The sequence below is a fragment of the Dipodomys spectabilis genome, unplaced genomic scaffold, assembly GCF_019054845.1.
Source record: "Dipodomys spectabilis isolate Male_0828 unplaced genomic scaffold, ASM1905484v1 ptg000434l, whole genome shotgun sequence".
Taxonomy (NCBI): Eukaryota; Metazoa; Chordata; class Mammalia; order Rodentia; family Heteromyidae; genus Dipodomys; species Dipodomys spectabilis.
Genome location: NW_024871111.1, coordinates 289,258 through 301,872, shown reverse-complemented (window position 1 = coordinate 301,872; position 12,615 = coordinate 289,258). Strand labels below are relative to the sequence as shown.

The window sequence follows — 12,615 nt, the reverse complement described above, 5'->3', positions numbered from 1 at the left end:
TCCAAGTCTTTCCATTTTCTAACAAATTGGGCAATGTCATTCTTTCTGATGGATGATAGAATTCCATCACACACACACACACACACACACACACACACACACACACACACACACACACAATGTTTTCTTCATCCATTAATCTATTGTGGGGCATCGGGGTTGATTCCATATCTAAGCTATGGTAAATAATGTTGCAATAAACATAGTTGTGCTGGTAGTTTTAGAATGGCCTTGTTAGTGATCATTTGGGTGAATGCAGAAAAGTGGGATTGCTGGGTCATAGAGGAGCTCTATGTGTAACCCTTTGAGGAACATCCATACTGCTTTCTAAGTGCGTGAACAAGTTTACACTCCCACCAAGAATATAGTAGGGTTCCCTTCTGGTCACATGCCCTCCAGCATCTGTTGTTGTGGAACGCTTCATGAATTTGGGTGTCATCCTTGCGCAGGGGCCATGCTAATCTTCTCTGTATTGTTCCAATTTTAGTGTATGTGCTGCCAAATTGAGCACAGAACATTTTTTATATATAAAGTAGAATTGATTTTTTTAAACTAGATAATTCAACAAAAAGCAAGTTCAAAAGAATTGTGAAATTTTAGAACCAGATATTTGTTACATAAGCACACATTTAAGAATAAAGTCAAGATTGATATGACAAAAACAAAATGAGTCCAGATGTTTGTTGTTCAAGAGATGTGTAGGAGGAGGAATTCAATTATTCTATACAGGGCACCTCTCATAATGAACACTGCAGCAAGTGTTAAGGTGTGTTAAAAATTTTAATGTTTTAAATATGTTTAATTTTGGGAACCTGCTTATATATGCCAAAATTAAGACTGTCAGGTCATAAAACTTTTCCATAAAGTATTTAAGATTTATGGTAGCTGACATATATTACTAAGTATGTACATTTCAGAGTTTATAGAAAATTTATTAATGAGAAGTTGCAAAGTCTTTGTGTAAAGAAACAGAGCAAAGAGATAAGACTTTAACTACACAATTTCTGTTGAAACTTTAGGGCTTCTTTTCTTTATATGTTAGCAAGGAACAAATGATTATATAAGCCATGTATCAGTGATGAGTGAGACATAAAAAGTTATCTTACAGTGTAAATTTAAAGGGTACTCATAGCTTATAAAATTCTTGTTGAACATCATAATCTTAGCCAGTTTTAAATGTACAGGAATATGAGCAAATTGTAAAATCTAATATGTAGTATACTTCAAATATTGGAAATACTGGTATTTGGCTTTTATTTTATTAATCATTAATATTTAATTATTGGTTTTCTTTATTTTTTGCATTGTTTTCTTTTTTGCAATATAATACAACTTTTTTAAGTCGTCATTACGAGGTATTTTGAAAATGTTACTGGGATGACCATTTTTTATAGGTGCATGTGAATTCACAGCGATCAAAATTAAGAACAAAATATTGATTAAAAATTTTCTCAATTAGAGTCTGAATCAGGAGTGTTGATAAATGTCCACACATAAAATCTTAGCCTTAAGCTGAAGCAGTGGTTTTACAGAGTTGAGGCCACAAAAGTGAGAGACTGTGTTTTGTTTAGTTTTTTGGTTTGGTTTTTGTTGGTTGTGGGGCTTGAACTCTGGGTCCTGGGTGCCGTCCCTCAGCTCAAGTCGAGTGCTACCACTTGAGCCACAGCATCACATCTGTCTTTTTCTCCTTATATGGTGCTGAGGAATCAAACCAAGCGCCACATGCATGCAAGGCAAGCACTCTAACACTGAGCCACCTTCCAAGAACCGGAGAGACTGTTCTTTTAAAAATCATCTGAACAACATTTACTTTCTGCTTTGGGTTATATAATGAAATACATGAATATCTTTTTATGTTTTTGTGAATTGTCATACTTCTAAATTTATACTAACTTCAGCCACTTCATCCTTTTCAAAGTCATGAAATATCTCTGAGTGTTTGCTTCTGTGAAGACTGTTTTTGCATTTATAATTTCTTCTGAGTAATCTTTAATTTTTATCAAAATTAATTTATATTTTTATATTGATGGATTATCAGACATCAAATACCTTCAAATGTACATGGAGAGTCTAAAGATAGCAGTACGAAGGTTCTCATACAGCTCTTGTTTATCTGTTATGCACTTCCAGTATTATGATATTTCTCTCTCTCTTTCTCTCTCTCTCATTTTCTCTCTTTCTCTTTCATGCTCCATGTCTGCTATTTAGAATTTCTGCTGGTCTACTATTGTCCTTCAGGATCCACTGCTTTTGTGGGAACATGATAGGGACCATCAGTTACCCTTGCACTCTTTAAAAGTTATAAGAGTAACGTGATATTATTCTTTGCCATTCTAAATGGCAAAACAACAGATCTAGGAATTCCTTTTCACTTTTATTTCTATTATAATTTTATCTCATAGGCATCCATTTGTGACCTAAAAGTTCTTTTTCTTTTACAAAGAATGTTTTTCTTTTATTATCAGTCAGTAACCAAAACAAAGATATCCTAGGGAAAGTAGGCTGAAGTTGTTCACAGGGATGAAAAACAAGGTAATGGGGGAAATGAGCACAGATCCTCAGAGCAGTTTATCATGTACACTTTGTGAGAATGGCAATGTGCTGGGAACTCTAGATTAAATCACTGAACAGCTGATATATATACACATATATTTATATATTTATATTTATTTACATTTGCATATATGTGTGTATATGCCCTTATATATGTACACATGTATGTTACTATACACACAAATATACACATACATATACACATGTATACATGCACACATGGAGAAAGACACATAGATACAGCCAACACAATTTTCACTAATTGTTGAATATGCCTTAGATGGAATGCTTGGAACTGAATATATTGAAGATGTCTTTGTCTCTAAGAGTTTTTTTTCCACTCATCTTATCTCCTAAAATTGGTAGTTTTTGCCAGAATCAACTTGCAACATCCCATACAAGTGATAACAAATCACTCAGAAATCTCAGTAAGTAAAGGTCTTATGGTGTCTCCTTGCTCCCCATGGAATTCTTGCTCTTGTAGACAGTCTCAAAAACCAAAGCAGAAGAATATCCTGGTAAAAAATAAGGTTATAAGGCTTTAAATGGCATCCTTCCTTGAGCTTTTTTACAAAAGCTACCATCAATTCCTTGAGAGCTTGTTTGGAGGTTCTAGCAGGGGAGCTCAGCTACCCGTATATCCTTGACCTAAGACCGATCCTCCTCTATTGGGGATGGTAGTCCTCCTCGACCGAGTGCACAGTTTTGGGAGGGACACACATGTAGCGGTAAGGGAGGAAGGGGACACCCACCTAGCCAGCCAGAGCAGCCGAATCAACCCTGGCGATCAATGGGGTGACAGATGTCGCAGCAGATCGCCCTCACATCCAACTACCATCAATTCCTAAGCAGATGAATGAGGCCTCAGAAGACTGGACCTCAGGTCAACACTTAACCAACCCATGTGAAGTCTAAAGTTAGAAATGCTGACTGAGGTCTTCCATTTCCTGGCCAAGAAATTTAAAAAAAGAAAGTTTTTTAATGTTTTAAAAATTGAAAATAATTTGTAACCTGTCAATAAATGTGTACAATACAATTATACCAACTGACAAAAGAAGATGTGCATTTCACTTATGTGCTTTTGGACTTGGTGAGTGACTATAGGTGTGTCTACACAAGTAGAATATGCATAAATCAAGCCAGCATTTCTTCATTTAAGATACAAGGAAAGGATACAGGTTGACCCACTGTAGCAATGGGATGTACAAGACAATATCAGACGGGGGTAAAGTGGGGAGTTGAGGAGGTGTGCAGGGAAGGGATGGTAGGGGAAAATCAAAGGAGGGGGTAACAATGCTCAATAAAAAACGTACTCATTACCTTACTTATGTAACTGTAACCCCTCTGTATATGATATTTACAAAAAATATATTTAAAAATACGAAGAAAACTTCTTCCATACTTATATGAAGTATTTGTCACCCAATATCAGTAAGGTACTGGTTTTAGGACCACAGGCATATTAAAATTTTGGATGCTCAAATTCTCTACATAAACACAGTATATTATTTACATTAGAATCTGCCCATAACCTATTGCAGTATGATTGCTATTAAAAATTTTACTACATTTTATATTTGTAGTGGAAAAGTATATGCACTATCAACGGATACAAATTTTTCAGATAATTTTTGTCTGCATATTGTGCATGGAATTGGAAGAGCAACTATGAAAAACCCAAATTTCATCACCATGAGCTGTCTGTAAAATGTAACAAGGATCTAATACAGCATCATTGAATGGTGTAGATCTTCAAGAAGAAGTACTTGAGGTGAGACATTATCAGAAAGTGTAAGCACGCAAGGACTTTTTAGAAATGCAGCTGTTAGATTTCTCATAGAGAGCTTTCATAACACTTTGTGAAACACAAGTCAGAACCTCACTGAAGTGTAGAGAGATTTCCATCACCTTTCTGTCAAGCTCAGTCATTATCAATCAATTTATAGCTAATCTTGTATAATCCTCTAATAAGAAAATGTTTATGGAATGTTATATGCAGAAAAGCTGGTAAGGATAACTTTTTCCAATTAGGACTGAAGGATTGACCTGCCTTCCCCACCACGCTATTGTCCCAGGCCCATACAGACTCCAGGCAAAATCCCAGGTACATGTGACCTCCTTGGAAGTGCAGGGAAATCCACGTAAGCCCATTGTGGGCCAAACTGAAAGTTCCCCACCTTCCTTGACTTAGGGGCTTTTCTTTAACTTCTACCTCCTTGTTCAGACCTCCTATAAAAACCCAGATCCTATCCCAGCTCCCTCACACAACCTCCCAATGCACTGGAAGGATGGTGCCCCTCATTGTGCCTCAATAAACAGGCCTCACCTGTTGATGATGTAGTTCAGCCTATTCCTTTTCCATTCTCCTCCATTTTCCTAACATATGGTTCTGACACCCTGGAGGACTGGGTGCCCTCTGCCCAGGGGCAACACCCCTCCTTGCCACCCCTCATGGAGGCTTTCTGCTACCTTCCTCCTCCTTCCAAGGCCTTTCTCCACTGGGAGGACAGAGCCCTCAGAGCTTACTTTGGGCTAAACAGCCACATGAAAGACCTCTTGATCTTTGCCTTTGTAAACAGTGCAAGCAGTGGACAGCAACCCTGCTGTGGCTTGAGGTATTATTGGGCCCCTGCATAAACCCAGAAAAGGTCTCTTCCCCTATTCTTTCTCTTTTACTCTGTTCCTGGACTCTTATCTCCAGGCTGGAGGGTCTTTGCCTTTTGGTCAACTTCACTCACCATGTAAAAGCCTCAGTACAAGATTACCAGCCAAGTCTGTGGTGGAGGTGCAATGAAACGGACCCCAGGAATCCAGGATTCCCTTCCTTCCTTCCTTCCTGTCTGTGGGAATCCAGGAGACTCCAGGAGTGTCTCTTTTCCTGACACCATGACCCCCTGTAATTAGGACCTTTGGGGATGCTCTATCCTAATTACTTGGATATGTCCATCTGCCTTCCCAAAACACCAGGGATACCTGGAACAACGGGACAGACTCAGTAGTCCTACCAAATTTTCCAAATTGTCTCCCAGAGACACCCCATTGGTCTGACTATGGTCTAATCTTAAGAAACTGGGCTGACTGATTTACAGTAAAAAAATAATCTGACGTGTTTTTCTTCCAAAATCTGGTCTCATTATCATGGCCAGCACTGGCCTAAATTCGGAACCTTAGGTTTTCCTCTTAGTGATTTAAACAATTCTCCAACAAAACGGTGGGGAGTCCCAGGTCCCCTATACATAAGCCCTCCTCTACCTCTGCTCCAGAAAACCCCCCACTCTGCTTATTCTGTTCTGTTCACCAAGTCCTTCTCTGACCTCCACTCCAGAGTTCCCCCTACCCGCTCTCCAGCCTTGCTCACCAAGCCCTTCTCTGCCATGATTCTCCTAACTATCTCCTCTAAAAAGTAACTCCTCATCTTGTAGCAGCTCAATCTGTCTCTCACCCCTTTTCTCTCCCCCTCTCCCTTTCTCTCTCACTCTCTCTTTTCTTTGATGACCTCTGGCACCAAAGATCTTTTTCTCTTTCCTTGCCCTTCTAACTGCACTCTTGCTATTTGCAGTTGGTCCAGCTTATCTAGGCTAAGACTGTCTGCCTGTGTCAAGCAAACTCCTTCTGCTCACCCCTGTCCCTGTGCTTTCCTGTCTGCCTACCTGTGTAGCTGACACAAGGTGAGGATGGGCATAGGCCTCCAAAGATAAAACAGCAAGGGTTGGGAAGGTGGCTCAGTGGTACAGTGCTTCTCTTGCATGCCTGAGGCCCTGAGTTCAACTCCTCAGCACCAAATAAGCAAAAAGAAAAAAGCCGGAAGTGGCACTGTGGCTCAAGTGGTAGAGCACTAGCCTTGAGCTGAAGAGCTGAGGGACAATTCCCAACCCCAGAGTTCAGGCTCCACGACAGGGCCAAAAAAAAGAAAAACAAAAAGATAAAACAACAAGCTAACAGCCCTGTTAAAAATCCCTCTACACAAACCCCTCCATACTTATACACTTCTCAATCCTGTTCTATGGCTTCTAAGGTCTTCTTCCCTTCCAGACCCTAAATAAATAGGCCTCTGCTCTGGAACTTTTGTTAACCTGTCACTGAAAGTGTATGGGTGTCAAAAACACTGAGGACAGCCTCTCTCTTTTACGGCTCTCTCCCTTTATCACACTGAAATCCCATAAAAGAAACAAACCAGTTCTTTTCTTTTTGGATTTAGACAATAATCCAATCCTTTTCTCTTTCCTGAGTCCACTCACATCAAAATCTTTATTCTTAATTTCTTCTCTAGGAGACTGCAGAAGAGAAATCCCTCCCTCTCACATCTTCCAATAACTCTCTCTATCCACTCACTCAAACACCCACTTTTCAGCACCTTCATTATGCCACATCATCCCTTTAAATGTCTTCATGTTAAAAGTGTTATTTCTTCTCCTTACAGTGGCTGTTCAGCCACCCTCTCCCCCAATTCTCTCTACATGCCCTGGAAGCTGGCAGCTAGAAAGAGGCAAAGACCACATAATGGATTTTTCTACAACCTCCACTCTTCCACCAACCTTACTCCACTCTCCTCTTCACTCTTCTAGGGGTTAAAATATTTAAATCATATAATATGCCTCATCACCAAAATCGATTTAAAGATTTTCTGCTCTTGTTATTAATGTTTGTTTAAGGGTGGAAATTCTGTTTGTCAAAATTTGCCTTGCATATTGTTTGGTATTGCCTACTTTTCTGACATTGACACGTGTTTTTATCATATTGGGCAAAACAATATCACTTTGCCACTGGAATTAAAAAAAACCCATATGGTTGGTTTTCATTTTTTTAAAAACTTAACTGCACCTTAAAACTTTGGTTTAAGTATAAGTGTGTGAACATGTTCAGCATAATCTTATTATAATACATAAAACCTGTGTAAAAAGTCATCTTCTTCTATTTCTTGATACAGATATTTCCTATCAAATGTGCTGTTTGTTAAAAGAAAACATTTTTATCAAGGGTAGTAGTAAAAGGAATGAGACCCAGCTCATCTACTAACCAGCTGTGATGAAAAACACCAGTAAGGAGGTAAGAATTGTCTTAAAATGTTTGTTCCACATATCTGTTTCTGTCCTCAGAAAGTTCGAGTATGTAGGAGATGGTATGAGTATGCCTTAAAAGACAGCTTATGAGTAAAGTTTGTATGTAATTATTGGCTGTGATTTAACATTAAAACTAGCATGTTATTCTCTATATCCATCTAAAGTCAAGTGTCTTTAGCCAATCTGTGTATAATGTTGTAAGTAATTAACCATTCATCCGAGGGATGCAGTCTAGCCAAGATCCTGCCTGAAGCATGCTACCGCCTCCATGGTATACTGGACTCCTGCCTGACTCGATCACACACAGCTGATTCTTGGAAAAAGACTCCTTTAGATTTACAAAAACTAGACTCTTGTGGGACACTCTCTATAAACCTTACCCAGCCTGACCTGAAAAAGCCAGCTATGTTGTTATGCTATTAATACATGTATAGGCCAGAAGAGCCTCTTACACACTTTGGTTATAAGGTTTCCCAGGCAGCCAAGCTATACTCAAACCCTCATCCTAGCTATTGAGTTGTGTCATTGCAGAGTTCTGGCAAGTATTTGTTGATCAATTTTTGACAGGGTGCACATAAGCTCTACTTGTTCCCACTGATCTCCTTGTTACTTTGATTGGAAATTATAAAGTGTTTTTGTGGCAAAGATTGCAGTTCAAAGCCAGCCCAGGCAAAAAATCCCTGAGAAGCTATTCCTATACAACCAGCAAAGAACCAGGCTGGAAGCTGGCTCAAAAATTAACCATCCAAATGCTAAATGTGGCCCTGTGACTCAAAGTGGTAGGATGCTAGCCTTGAGCAGAAGTGCTCAGGGAAAGTGCTCAGGCCTTGAGTTCAAAGCCCATATCCTAGCCACAAGCAGCTAGATTCCAGGACAAGGCGGAAAAGTATAAGAGGAGATGATGTCACATCAGCCACTTTGTGCCTGTCCTTTCAAAATTAACCAGAGCCAGGAGGTCAAAAGAAACAATTTGAGAAGCTTGTCCATCTAATGTCCATATCTGTCTAACTTCTAACTGGACAAGAATTTACATTCTTGCCTTTGTTACCAGCTATTTATAGGAAATGATCAAAGTCTCTCACCAGGCCCTTTACCTTAACTACTCCAATCCAGCCCTAGTTTCTGACTGGCTATGGGCTCATGATCCAAATGGAACTTTTCTGGTTTGTGCCCTGGGTGTGTTTTCCTATGTAACTCATATCAACCAGTCAGCCTTTTGCTTGATCTCAGCATTTTCAAGTTTCTCTCTAACAGGATTATAGCCCTGACTCAAGACCTGGGACCATGTCAAGGCCATCCTATTACTGCAGGCAACCAGAGGCTTTGCTTACACTGCCTTGGACCGAGCACAGACATGGACCTGAAGACCCCAGCCCCAGTGACTCCTCGACACCCCCATGCCAGCTGAAGGCAGCCAGAAAAGACCCCTTTTTATACTCCACCTTTTATACTCCAGGTTTCAAAATGATTGGAATCTGCTTTGTTCTCATAACTCCATGTTAATCCTCTATCAGCCCAGTTCTTTTTATGTATCCAAAGATCCTATATAAAGAACTTGCCTCTCCCCTCTTGGCCCTATCCTTTTATGTATCTGAAGATGGAATATGAAGGATTGACCCCCACCCTACTATCCTAGGCCCATATAGACTGCAGGCAAAACCCAGGTATATGTGAACTCCTTTGAAGTGCAGGCAGGGCAATCCACCTAACCCAGCTGTAAACATCCCATTGTGGGCCCACACCTTCCTTGAGCTAGGGGCTTTCCATTAACCTCTACCTCCTTGCTCAGACTTCCTATAAAAACCCGATCCTGTCCCAGCTCCCTCACACAACCTCCAAACCTGCTGGAAGGGCTGTGCCCCTCGCTGTTCATCAATAAACAGTCCTCACCTGTTGATGATGGAGTTCGGCCTATTTCTTTTCCATTCTCCCTCATTTTCCTAACAAGGGCAGTCTGTTTTCTATGATCAAGAAGAGAGAAAATTAGATAAGCATCCATTTACAGCCTTCTGAATAATTCTGATTCTGCCCACGTCAGTTATCTATCCATACCTATGTCCGAGTGAGAGGATTTTAGAAGAATTTAGTGTTTTAAAAATTAAAATTAAATGTAGAATGAAATTGGTTCCAATGCATCACTTTAAGATATTTAGAAACAACTGAGAAACCTAAAGGTCTATAAGATTTTTTTTATTGGAAGTGAAGGGGTTGTGGAATTTGGTTCTCTATATTTTAAGCAATTTGCAAAAAGAATTGGCAAAATAAAATTTACATTTGCAGCAGACTTGACACATAAATTTTTGTATATTGAAAGAAACACAAGCCATAACAATATGTCAATGCTATCCTCTTATTTATTTCTAAACGTTTATGATTTTTGTCTCTTAATATTAAAACTTCAAATTTGTTTTAATCTTTATCAAGTTGTGCAAAGGGGTTTTGCTTCATCATGTCAGTGTTTAATAGAGTATATGTGCATTTCAATGTACAATACATCTGGAACATTGAAATCTTTCCACTTTTCTTCCTTCCCTTACCCCAACACCACCTATCCCTTCAAGTATCCTACTTATATTCTCACATATGTACATTGAGTGATATGACTGTATTAGTCCACCATTTCCATTAGGGCAGAAGTGCCCTACTCCCTTTAAGCCCAGATCTCCCTTTTAAGACTTGTTTCAACTTCATGGTATTTTGTTAAATTTATCTGCTTTTGGCATTTGGCTTTGGGCTAACCACATTCTCTCTTCCATGTTTAACCTACATAAATGAGGTTATGTCTCCACATTTCTAATCTGTGAATGGCTGAGATAGGTCTCCTTTACTATGCATCTGTCTTTTTTTATCATAATTTGTGATGTTAACTCAAAACTGCTTTGCCTTTTGTCAGCAATTGGGCTGTTATAAGAGAATACTTCAAAGTAAGTGGCTTAAAAACAACAGAATTTTATTACCCATATGCTAGAAGCTTAAGCATTGATTATAAAAATGCTTGTTCAAAGTAATTCCTTGTCTTTTGGGGGTCCACTTTCTGGTTCATCACAATCTATTTGCTGGACATTCATATGGCAGAGTAGTTATATTGGGCTTCTTTTATCAGGATCATTATTGTAATGCCATCTCTGAAAGGTTGATTCTAATGTCACCAGCCGGGGGAATAGAATTTCCACATATGCATATGAAAGGAGTTACAACGTCCAATACACTTTGCAATTTTTTCTTTAACTCAGTGTAGTGTATCCTTTGGATATTATTTCATCGAAATAATAACTTAAGGACAAGTTTATATCATGTGACTTATGTGAATGATTCTTCTTGCAATGGGAATAATTAGAGTGATGGCAAAGTGAAGTATGATTGTTCAGTGGCTCTTGAATCACATCATAGGTAATCATGTAAACGTGGTACAGCCTATCTACGGCCCTTCTGATGTATTTGAACAAGCTCTGATGAGTTAATCGCTTTCAGAAATATTCGATTGAGCCAACAAATACAGATCTCCTTTGATTTAAATCATGGCTTGCTTGTAGGACTCAAACAGACACCAAAATCAGAGGATGCTAAATTCTCTGATAAAATATATAATAAAATTTTTATAATTAATATAGCATGAAGACTGTAATATTAATAGCACTATAAATACTTGTATTCATATTATATAATATATTGACATCCTTTGGTTTAATCAGTTTTTAGAATATTTATAACTAAGTGTAAATGGTATGGAAATAGTTATTTGATGATGTATAGAAAATGAGAAAAAGATTTGCATACATATTACTACAGATGCAAACATATTCACCTAGTTATATATGATCCTTCATTTGTTGGTTTCATTCATGCATAGAGAACATACAAAGAAGTGAAAATTGCAAACTTGAACTTACTAAAGGATTAATTACATGAAGTTTATGTTGGGCTAAATAGATTTTATAAATTAAATTGTTTGTCTCTTCCTTTCTCCCACCCTTCCTTCCTTTGTTTCTTCACTCCCTCCTTCCTTCCTTCCTTCCTATTTTCCATCCTTCCTTTCTTCTGTCCTTCCTCCTTCCTTCCCTACATCCCTACCTCTCTCTCTTTCTCTCTTTCCTTCTTCTTTCCTTTCTTGCCTTTTTCTTCTTTCTTTCTTTTTCCTTTCTCTCTTTCTATTATTCTTCCAATCTTCTTTTCTTTCTTTTACTCAGAATATTTTTTATGTTTATAGAAAAATACAAACTGCTGTACTCTAAGGTGTTATGAGTAATTATAAATATTAACTAGATTGATATTAATTTTAATGACCTATATTACATCTTAAGACATATTGTATTAAAAACAACTTCACAAATGTTGCAAGATATGTAACAAATATTACTGTTCCTGATATTGTTTATTTCTTCAAACTAAAATAAGCATTTAGACATATATTGTGTGTGTGTTTGTGTGTTGTTCCTGTGATTTTAACTCAAGACCTGTCCCCCAGTTGTTTTTATTTCCCTCAAGGATATTGCTCTATCATTTGAGCCACAATTCTATTTTTGGCTTTGTGTGTGGTTGTGTGTGTGTGTGTGTGCAGGTGTGTGTGGGTGTTGTGATGTGTGTGTGATTAATTGAGATGTGTCCCACAAACTTTCTTGCCAAGGCTGGCTTTTAACTCCAGCCTCCTGAGTAGCCAGGATTACAAGCTTAGACACCCATATGTATCACAGATTTCATATATCCAAGAATAAAATAAATTTCATATTATTTGAATGCTAGAGGATCAATTTAACAAATAACATAGATATTTATTTAGTTATTAAACCTGAACCTGTACTGTGAAAAAGTTTTCAATTTTTTGAAAAAATATGCACTCAAAGATTTAAATGACAGAATCTTTGGACAAATTGAAATACTCTATTATTCAATAGCAAAAAAGGGATCATTAATCAAATTTCTCATGTAAGCTAAAGGCAATAGGCTCTATCAGGCTGAATGAAGAAATTTTTCATTAAATTAAATATTATCTAATGTGGTCACA

General features: G+C 38.0%; 1 non-coding gene across 1 annotated transcript; it reads right to left on the bottom strand.

Moving 5' to 3' along the window:
* Nucleotides 1-404: 404 nt before the first annotated feature.
* On the bottom strand, nt 405-511 carry LOC122097766. The gene has a single exon (XR_006145583.1). It is a non-coding gene; the product is annotated as a U6 spliceosomal RNA (small nuclear RNA).
* Between the last annotated feature and the right edge of the window lie 12,104 nt (nt 512-12,615).